The 10,793-nt window shown below is 30.4% G+C and overlaps 1 protein-coding gene across 1 annotated transcript in view; it reads left to right on the forward strand.

Annotated features, from left to right (window-relative positions):
* Nucleotides 1-7,194: 7,194 nt before the first annotated feature.
* wech (tripartite motif containing 71 protein wech) overlaps nt 7,195-10,793 on the forward strand; it is a 14,928-nt gene continuing 11,329 nt past the window's right edge. Inside the window, exon 1 of the mRNA XM_017899977.1 lies at nt 7,195-7,239. The gene's annotated coding sequence lies outside the window, so the exon portion shown is untranslated. The remainder of the gene's footprint in view (nt 7,240-10,793) is intronic.

Raw genomic sequence — 10,793 nt, forward strand, 5'->3', positions numbered from 1 at the left:
TATTTTAGTGTGCGTCAAATAATTTATTACAATTTTTTTTAAATTAATTTGGAATTGAATTTTTATTGGAAAATTCTAATATCTTTGAATTATAGTTTTAGTTTCAAATTTGACTAACATTCCATATAATATTCTAAATCCAACATTGCTAATACAATTTTCATGTATATATATACAGTCCAGCTAATTGAGATTCATATGTAATATACAGAAAATTTATTTGATCCTAAAATATGATATAGAACAAAAATAATTTTATTTTAGTATTAAACCAATCAAATGTATTAAATGTAAAATCTGAAAATTTTTTTTAAATTATTCAAATAGTTACATTTAATGACTAAAAGAAAAAAAATTCCCTAGATGCCATACATATTCATATATTACTTCGATTGTTATTAAATCATAATTCATTAATTTTAAAATCAATTAAAGTCTTGCAAACAATATTTTTATACGATACCTCTAACTTATTTAATTATTTAGAAAATAATAATTAAAACAATCTTTTCTGTTGGATGTTGGAAACGATATAACGTTTCCTAACAGATGAGTTTAGTACTGTTTACGAACAATATCGACAAACTTTTCGTACCTGTCCCCACCACTCATCGAATTACCATCCACTGTGCCCTTTTTCTTTGTATTGTTAGGCTAACAGTAGGTAAGCAGCGATTTAACAGACCGTCGAGAAAAACTGTTCCATAAACTGTCTTGTAACATAGCAATATATACTTCGTATTCTCTAAAACTTTCTTCGGAGTAAATAATTCGATTTATTTCGGAAAATGGATATAAATATCGTTATATGTATATACAATAATAATCTTTGAACTTTACGAGTTTGAAATAAATACTTTTTCAACAACAAAAATTTATATATTTTTAGAAATTATTATTCATTGTTAATAAAGTAAGCAGGGATATATTTATAAATTTTCAATAAATTATTTATAATTCAAAAATAATAAATAACTTCTTAATATAAATTGCTTATGTTCTTATTTAATTATTATTTAAATTCACATTTATGTCTCCTTTATGTATCTCACATTTTTTAATCTATAATTTATTTATAAGCCAAATACTTGTATCCAATTTTATAATAATTAACAAAAATAACTAAGTTTATATATTCATAGAAATTACAATTCATTATTAATATACAAAGCAGAAGGATAAACATAAATTCTCAATAAATGCATTTATGAATAACAATCAAACTATAAACTACCAAATTATAATATTGAATTCTAGAATAATTTCTAATACATGAACAAAACTAACTATTACTCTACAACCTAGTGAACGCTGCTTCTATATTCCTCTAGATAAAACGTCATGAATACGGTTCATCTTACTTTCTCTTATCATAACGTATTTGAACGTCAGTAATTCATTTAACTTTCGAAGGTGTTACCAATGGCAAACTGGCAAACAAACGAATTCGCCAGAGAGGAATGAAATAACAAGGTACTTACGTAAATGGAAAGCATGAATTTTAACGCAAGTTTACGCGCTTAAAGGGCATGCGCACGTTCTATATCGCGTATATAGGAAATACGTAGAGAGAATGGGGAGGAAAATCGAGAAGAGTGGCTGGAACGTCGATGAACGAACCACCCCCGCACGGTGGTCTCTTTTGGCGCGTGGGTGCTTCCAAGGTCATCGCAAGAGCGAAACTGCTATGACGCCTTCGTCGCGACGCCCGCGCATAAAGCGTGGGCTGAGGATATATATATACATTCGTATACTTAGCTACCGCTACACGCCGTTTCAATTCACCGACTAGTCCATTCACGAAAACTTTCGACTTTTCTTTGAAAATTCACAACACATCAAACATAACCTCCAGTCTTTATAATTGACGACATGTACGAATTTTCTTCGAAGAAGAACTTCAGATATCGAATTTCGTTACGAACAACGAGTTTTCCACTTCTCCTATAAAATATTTACTGTCTCGAGGTTTTCGTCTATCGATGAAAGGTTTTAGCGTAGAATCGTGAAAAATTTGTGGCATCGACTTTCGTTACCATTGTTCATCGATGAAAACTTTCAAGATGCGAAACTCGCTATGTATGTCGAATTGTATGTAAGAACTTTCGGTTTAGGGTTTTAGCGCCTCGATCGATAAAGGTTTTATAACTTTAACCTTTTGGTTGAAAGAAGACATGTATATTTAATTACGGTACGTTATTAGAGTGATTAAGATAATTTTGGCACAGTTAGGATGCTTCATGTGTTCAGGTATTTCAAAGGTATGCAGTTTAGCCATAAATTTCGAAGTTGCGACTATGATAGGAGTAATTATTAATTAAATTCGTAATTCGTAATTCATGTGGATTAATAATAAACTACGAATTCGTTAGGTTATGGTTTCGATAGAAAGAGTTATTTATCTATGTATACTAATGTATGTAAACAATTTATAAAATTTGATACATTGTAGAAGGATAATGTTATTAATGTTATGCACTTATGCAATTTTAATAGAACGTAATATATTCGTGATAGTATTATAACAGTAATATGTCGTAATATAACAATATGTTTTTGATTAATTCTGCTTATTATACGCTGGTCCAATTTGGATCGATTATAATTTATTTACTACTACATCCTTTGTGGACAAATGACGTATATCGTGATACAAAATAATTTTATTACTAAATACTAGTATTCTCGATACTTTTGTTTTAAAGAATATTTATCGAATCCTTATTTCCATTTGATATATGCTTCTTAGAATAGAATTGTATTTTAATTCTAGTTTTTTATCGAATAGGAGAATTAAACGTTCGTGTGTACGTACATGTACCAAAAACTGGGATATTCAATGAGCTTATCCTTTTCTCCTCGATACACCCACCTTTACACCTACAATTTTGCAAGTACAGACGCCCACGCATTACTCTACACCCTACACAACGGTAACAAATTTTGATCAATCTTTCTTTCGATACTTGAGATTATAGTGGGGGACAAAACTGCATCTATTGTGTACATATGTCTTATGTCTTTACGTTTAAAGTAGTATGGTTATTTCTTTTTTTCAGCGAAGTATGAATTCGAATGACTTTGTTAAAAAAAAACTGGTTCCTTGTTTAATATTTTTTATTTATTTTAAACAATATATGTTGTTAAAACGATCTTAAAATTTGCGTTTAATGCTGAAATACAAATTCGTAATTTTTCAGGTACATATCTACATTCAGGAGAAAGATATTTTTATATCAGGAAATGTATCAGAGCATGATGAAATGCATTATTAGATTTATAAGCATTGATTAAGTAAAATCGTATTATTAAATTCAAGTGCTTATTAAATATAATATATTCTGATGCAAGAAAAAAGTAATTATTTGTTTGATACTAATTTTATTCATCTAATTTATCTAACATATGTTAATAAATTTTAAATTTAAGGTAAGCGAATTAATAATACATACTAGTTTTATGAAATTAAAATATTTACATAAATGCATTCATATATAACTTTTAATCTCACAATTCTGAGATTACTATCTATACGTATATGTGTTGCTCTTGTTCCAGCAAACTACAATGCGTATCCATCAATCTATCAACGATATTACGCGATGACGACATCCAAGACGTCATCTGTTAACTGCTTTACGAAACTTTGTATTACACTTAAAAATGTAAGTATTTTGATAAATTGTGTAATATCTTAATTGTAAATGTTGTAATTTGGTGAAAGAGGAAACGCAAGGCAGTTTTTGATAATCACGTTTTATTTTTATACAACCATACTCTATAGTATCTTGCGCTTGACTGACGTCTTTTCTTAAAACAATTGAAAGCAACTATTACAATATGTGCCCGCTGATGGCGTCATTGTTCCTGCGTTGATAGAATCGATTTCTTGCTTATCGATTTCGCTAATAGTAAAAAAGACTTGATATTAAATACTTAACATTTAAACTTTAAAATATGATGAAATTTTACACTTATCTTCTTCAATTTTTTTTTTTTTAGGTTTAACATTTCAATTAACGTTAATTTTTATTAGTAATACTAGAACTAGAAAAAATCTTATTATTACTTTAATATTTTACAAATTGAAAAAAAAAGAAATTGTTGATGATTTTTGAACTTACACTTGTTGACAAAAGTTGAGAAACAAAGTATCCATTTTCGAATTTTGGTATATTTTTTGTTTACCAATATATATATATTAAAAATTGAATGTAGAAATAACATTATATACTAGTAAATAATATTTTTTCAAATATTCCGTATAAAGTCAATTTTTAATTTTAGTCTACGTATTTAAAAAAAAAAGAATACATAAAAATTCACAAATTATTACTTCGTTTCTTAATTTTTATCAATCAGTGTATATCACTTAAACTAATCCTTTGACCGATTTAAAATCTATAAAGGAAAATATCCACGTCTCTACCATTGAAAGGTCGCAGCAACTTAAAAAATTAAACGTGCTTAGTTAATTGTATGAAACATACTTTGAAATAATTTAATTTTCATTTCATTTTCATTTAAATGCAAAATGCAAAATTAACGCAAGAACAAGGACAAATAGTATTAAAAAAAATATATTTCATTTACAGGACAATTTTTGCATTGCAGATTTCTTATTCGTCGAATTGAGAACGACCCAGATCCTATAAATGATACATCCTGTACAGCTTGGTCATATCAAAGGAGAAAGGAGGGGAGTGTGTGATAAAGCTAGAGAAAGGGAGGGGAGAGGATGTTCTCGATCGTTAAAGCGCCACAGTACCCCGCCACGTGATCTTCACGCCCAAGGTATACATTCATAAACGTGAAGCTGCGCTAATTCTTTGTACATCAACTAATGCTTTTACTAATGACGATTTTTTGAAAAGTGAATCAGGATCGATCTATCAATCGATCGTGCTAACAATTTTTCATAGAAATATTTCTTTATTCGTATTACATTTTATACCCGTTCGTGTCTTATATCTATTTTTATTTGTACTATTGACATGTGTATGTGGAGTAAAAATAAATTTTTCTTTTATTTTAGGTCAAGTTTTCAAATTAGTAACAGTGTTACGATAATTTATTTTGAATTAAGTTCACGCCTTGAGTAACTGGAATGCAACAGTTCGTTTCATTCATGTGTTAATATATAAGTACTATTTTATCACCATTGATGCTGATGTAGAGTATTTAAAAGGTTAATGAAGAAAGTACAATTTGTTATCAAATAAGCAATCGTTTTGATGTTAGATTAAGTTTAGAATGGTTTTTTTAATTGCATGTAATAATTTACTTATATTTTGCAAATATTTTTGATATTGGTTATTTAGCTTGTTTGTGTGATGTATTATTATCTTGTTTAGAAAAATTGATAATTAATGTAACAATTAGTTGGATTAGTTAATGTTTTACATTTTGTAATATCTATTTTGTAAAATTTGTATATTTAGAAGATACATAATATTAAAGTATATAATTTTGGTTTTAAATTATCTGTTAGATATCAATAACAATATTAACAATAATAATATTAAAAAAATAATTTCCCCAAATACAATCTCAATACATAAAGAAATATTTTAAGTATTTATCAAATTGCGTTCGAGAACATGCCATTAGTAAGCATTTCATTCATCATGTATTTACTCCTCGTCATTTATTAAGACCTGACAATACGGAGTAGAAAAATTGACATGTTAAAAGTTAGTACACCAAACATATCTTATAACAAGCATAACCGACTCCCATGTGCATCGAAAGTTTCCACATGGATGTACCATCACCAGTCCCGGATGGACCATTGCAACCATGAGTTTCAATCATTTAACCAGGACAATCGTTATCTCGAAATCGTCCACGACGATTGCAGTGACACCTGTTTCTCCGTAGAACGGAACCTGATTTGTCTGATCAACCCTACCTTGGCTGAAGGTCGTCGTTGGAGGGATATAAATAAAAGTGGAGTGGCTGTATGACTGTGACTGTGTAGCTGGACTCTCGCATTGAGCGGTGGGCTCCATTCATGATTTTGCGGCGCACGCGCTCTTCCAGGCATGGAAACTGTTCCACCGGCTATGTAGGTGCTGGACTACGTACGTAGATGCATGCACTCGTACGTTCTCATCTCTCGTAAAAGAAAACGCTGCAAGTAAAAAATACCGATCTCCTGTGCACCTAGGCAACGAGAGCGATCGTTCGGAATAATAACGGGTAAGCGACAATGCGGGGGGATCGAGTTTCTGACTGAAAACTTTTCGTATATGTCCACGCGCGAGCGCTATACCATTCTCGCGTAGTGTCATGCATGGAGAGGTACAGACTCTTCTACTCGTTGCTTGGTCATTCATTTATTCTGCACCTGGCGAATAACACGTTCGACTGGATCCGAACCTCATTGCATATGGATACATATTGTTGCGCGCTACTACTTCCGCGTAGTCATGTTGACGCCGGGAGAACCCACGGCGTGATCTCCGCGTTCGATCTGGAAAGAAAACGAGTTTCGAATCTGGTAATCATTCTTTCTGTGACTATATAAACTCGACTGACGCGAATTACTCGTCCACGGGGAAGCATAGACATTGAATCGGATGAAAGTAGAAGAAAAGGGATGATAGGATGACATACAGTAGGAGAGGGAGAGGGGGATGGAGCAAGAGAGAGAGAGAAAAAGAGAGCACTGTGTGCCGGGAATTCGAACGTAGAAAGGATAGTGCGGGGGTGTGAATCACCGATTCGAATTTGGGGGGGGGGGGTAAAAATGCATTCTTTCGATTGGTTGAGGAAAGCTCGCTCGCTTGGCGAAATTGAGCGGCCAGGGCAGGACGAGGTGGCGGAGGAAGGGAGCTAGAGAGGGGGAAGAGAGTGCTGGGGGACTCGAGTTTCAACGGGATTCAGTCGAGTAGTTGAATTCAAGGGATCAGTGTAGACCGGAGGCTCGACGCGTTGCATATAATTTCGTTCCCGGCGAACACGTGCGGATGCCGATAATAATTTAGTGCTTCAACGAAAGCCAACGTGAATTTGACTGGCATGTAACGAGTGGAAGATTTATAAAAGAATCAGAAATTATTTTTCTCCTCCGTTGAGACGAAACACGTGTTCTGACTCTATTTTCCGGCATTTTCTCTTTCTTTATTTTCTTTGAATTGTCATCGATTAGGTTCGAATTGTGGAATTAGATGGTGCTTGCTGCTTTGAACAAATGACGTACTAAACGAACATTTGTGAAGACTCATCGTGGCGAAGGTATTTATGTTATATTATATAGCTAGTTTATAGTTCATTGGTTTGCTATAGTTTGGGTAAGCAACTCGATCGTTAGATAAGGATAAAGAAGCGATAGTCTCGTTTTACGTGGCTGGAAATAAACGAATGCGTGTTACGTTCGCGATGAAATGAAAGTGAAAACTGTCTCGTTGATTTTTGATTTTCGGTTAGTTCGAAGGTATTATTATAATCGTTATGTCAAGTAGAACGACACAAAGAGGTAATTAGGGGGCTCAAAAGTCGCTTGTCACTCAGGTCAAACGTGTGTTCGTTTACATTCTCATATTTGTGTCGTAAAGTGCTGTTCTCGGACGACATTGAAATTCGAACGAAAGGGAAAGTATATCTACGACGGCGCTGTCCAACGACGATGAAATCGAAATTTGGAAAGTTTGTTCGTTTTCATTGGTTCGTTGTATGCGTCTATAACCAAACATTTTTTTCATGAAGTTTAAAAATATCGTTGAATAAGAATGCTATAATGTTGCGATAAATTTACATATGACTACAATGTCGCTAATATGTATATGGTTATGTCTTTTTCTAAATCACGTAGATATATAAATATGTTTGTAGTAATTATACATATTAATTTATAACAATTTGGATACAAGAAATTTTATAATCGAATGTTAATTAAATATTTCTTTTTTTAAATTTAATTAAATATTTCTTTTTTTAAATTTATTAAACTTATTCTTAAGTAAATCGGAATTATGTTTTAACTGTTTCGTAGAAATTCAGTTGTGAAGAATTTAATAAACCTTTAGATAGTAATTGCTTGAAATCGTGTAATTGTGTATATACACCCGTATAATATTCAATGGATGCGCATGCGCACTTGTTTTCCCATATCTACGAAATAAATCTCTTTTACTATAGAAAATTTTCGATCTATATTCGTGCTGTATTTATTTATAATGCTTGTTCTATTTCCATTTTGAAAAATATGTTATAATTTAATATATACTATAATTCCTTATCTTCTTGCGTATATTTAATAGGAGATCTAGTTCCATAGAAGATCTAGAAAAATTATTAGAGATTGCTATAGTGCATAGCCGTCTTTTGTCATACTTGTAGCATAGTCTTCTCTAAAGTTCGCTAATTTTTTATATTTGTTTACAAAACTTATTTATAAAAAGACACAGCACAGTTATATCATAAATTAACAATAGTTAATAATTTTCTTTACAATTTAAAATATTTTATATATTTTTATTCCAATTATATAACTTTGTGTTGCTTTTCAATTAATTTAACAAAAACTGGAAGTTTTTTAATTTCATTTTTCTTATTGATTTTTACAAACAGATAATTCATCTTACAAGATTTTCTTAGACAATTAAAAATTTGATAGAATTAAGAAGAGAAGTACATATTAGCTGTACAAACAAATAAATTTTTGAACGTGTTTCCTGTAAAAAAAAAATGTGTCGTGTATATCTAGTAGTTCAAACAGGAAATACCCCGATAATTTTCTTTCTTTCTCCTTTTTCGCTATGTTTCAAAGTGTAAAGTTCCAAATACGAGTTCCAAATCTCGAATCTGCGTTTACGATTCCTAGGGATTTCCTCGTCGTTATACGTTACTGGGACTTTTAGAGGATGACAGATACTTCACTTTCTCTTTCTTTTTGACCCTCGAGAAGAATAGCAGGTCTAACCTTGGTCGCCATGGCGATTTCAAGGATAGCACCCTCAAACTGCTGCAGACCAGCTGCTGGAAAAACGGAAAAGGGAAAAGTTTGCAGGCCAATGTGTAGCGTTTTCGTTTGAAACTGCTGTAAACCAGACGCCCGGTTCCTTTGTGGAAAACCCATCCATGATTCTTGCTATTTACAGTGAACGAGCTTCCATGAACGCTTCGACGTTACCAAATATGTGCAACTATAGGGAAAAGAAATTTATTTTATCATACTATATAATTTGTTTCGTTGTATTATAATTACACAAGAGCTGCAGAATAATTTTTTTTGTATTCTATAGAGTAATTGAAGAAATAATAAATTAAATTTGGAGAATAATAAATAACTATTCTGAAAAGATCATTTTTCTTTTTATTTGTCTTCTGTAGAGTAATTGATGAATAATAAATTAAATTTAGAGACTAATAAATAATTATTCTGAGAAGATAATTTTTTTGTTATTTATATTTTGTAGAATAATTAAACAGTTTCTTTTCCGTCGAATAATTCTTTTTCCATTGGATGATAAAAGTTTCTTCTATGCTGGTAATATTCTTTTCTCGATTCGATGTAAATCTTTTGATGATAAAACAGTTGGGAGTTCATTTAATACTATAAACATAAAAGGACTTCGTAGGTCACATAATACGTTTGATTATGGTATAACTAAGTCTCAGTTTTCGGTAGATATTGCATTACGATATTGAAACTTTTGGACAAATATTTAGATTTTATTTTTACTCTGAATTTAATCTGAGAGAATAATAAAGCTTCATAAATCCTGCTTTACGTTTTTGAAATTAAATGAGCAACTAAATTTATATCTGTAATTTTTTTTAAGTAGAAAACAATTTAATATTTACTTTCCAAATACTAGAGATTTTCATTACATTTTATGTTAAAATTTGTAATTTAGAAGAAAAATGGTAGAATATTCCTATGAATTAGTAAAAATCTATTGTTATTTAAATTTATAATTTGTTTTATTTTTTTAAATTAGTGTAACAGAGTAATTTATATCACTACATATATTATTAATATAACCACTAATATAGGCAAACGTGATTATAAGCTTTTCCAAAATTTAGTGTTAAAAAAATAAGGAATAAAATTCGTTCGTAAATATAAATCCAGAAATATGTCTGCCATTATCCTTAATAATAATAGTTTAATAATAAACACAATAATTTCGGTCTTTTTATTCTAAGGTATCAAACTGTTTTGCAATCAATATTTGTTTAAAATCACAAGAAAATTGGAAAATTTTCAAATATTTTAATAAAAATTATTAATAGTGCTACAAAATTTCAATATTTCCGTTCAACGATTTATATGAAAAATATTTATTCCTCGATAAGTATGAGTTATTTTTATTATTTCAAATTAAATTCGTATCATCATTTTGGCCTGTAATTTAAATGAAACATTATTGATTTTCCTTTATATTTCAATATTTAGCATTATTATATTTTATGTTATATTTGTAGATTTTTATTTTTGGAATCTTTCCCATCCTAATACTATTGGTCACTGACCAAAGTTTGAAACTTTCTGTATGTTTATGTACCGATGTTGACATAACACATGATAACTCTAAACTATATAACTGTTCCTAGTAAGCAATTTCATCGTGTGTTTAACATCTCTACCATTTCCTGGATTTTTAACTTTTATTTAACGATATCTTTATATATCGTTTTAATTATTTATTAAAGCGTGGTAAAGGGCTTTTAAATTCTATTGTGATGGCATTAAAAAAGGAAAAGGTTTGAAATTATAATGGACATTACGTAACATTAATATTGCTAATATTAACTTGAAAAGTGCAAAGGAAAGAGACAAGGGT

This window comes from Eufriesea mexicana, unplaced genomic scaffold, assembly GCF_001483705.2.
Source record: "Eufriesea mexicana isolate 0111107269 unplaced genomic scaffold, ASM148370v2 scaffold1030, whole genome shotgun sequence".
Taxonomy (NCBI): domain Eukaryota; kingdom Metazoa; phylum Arthropoda; class Insecta; order Hymenoptera; family Apidae; genus Eufriesea; species Eufriesea mexicana.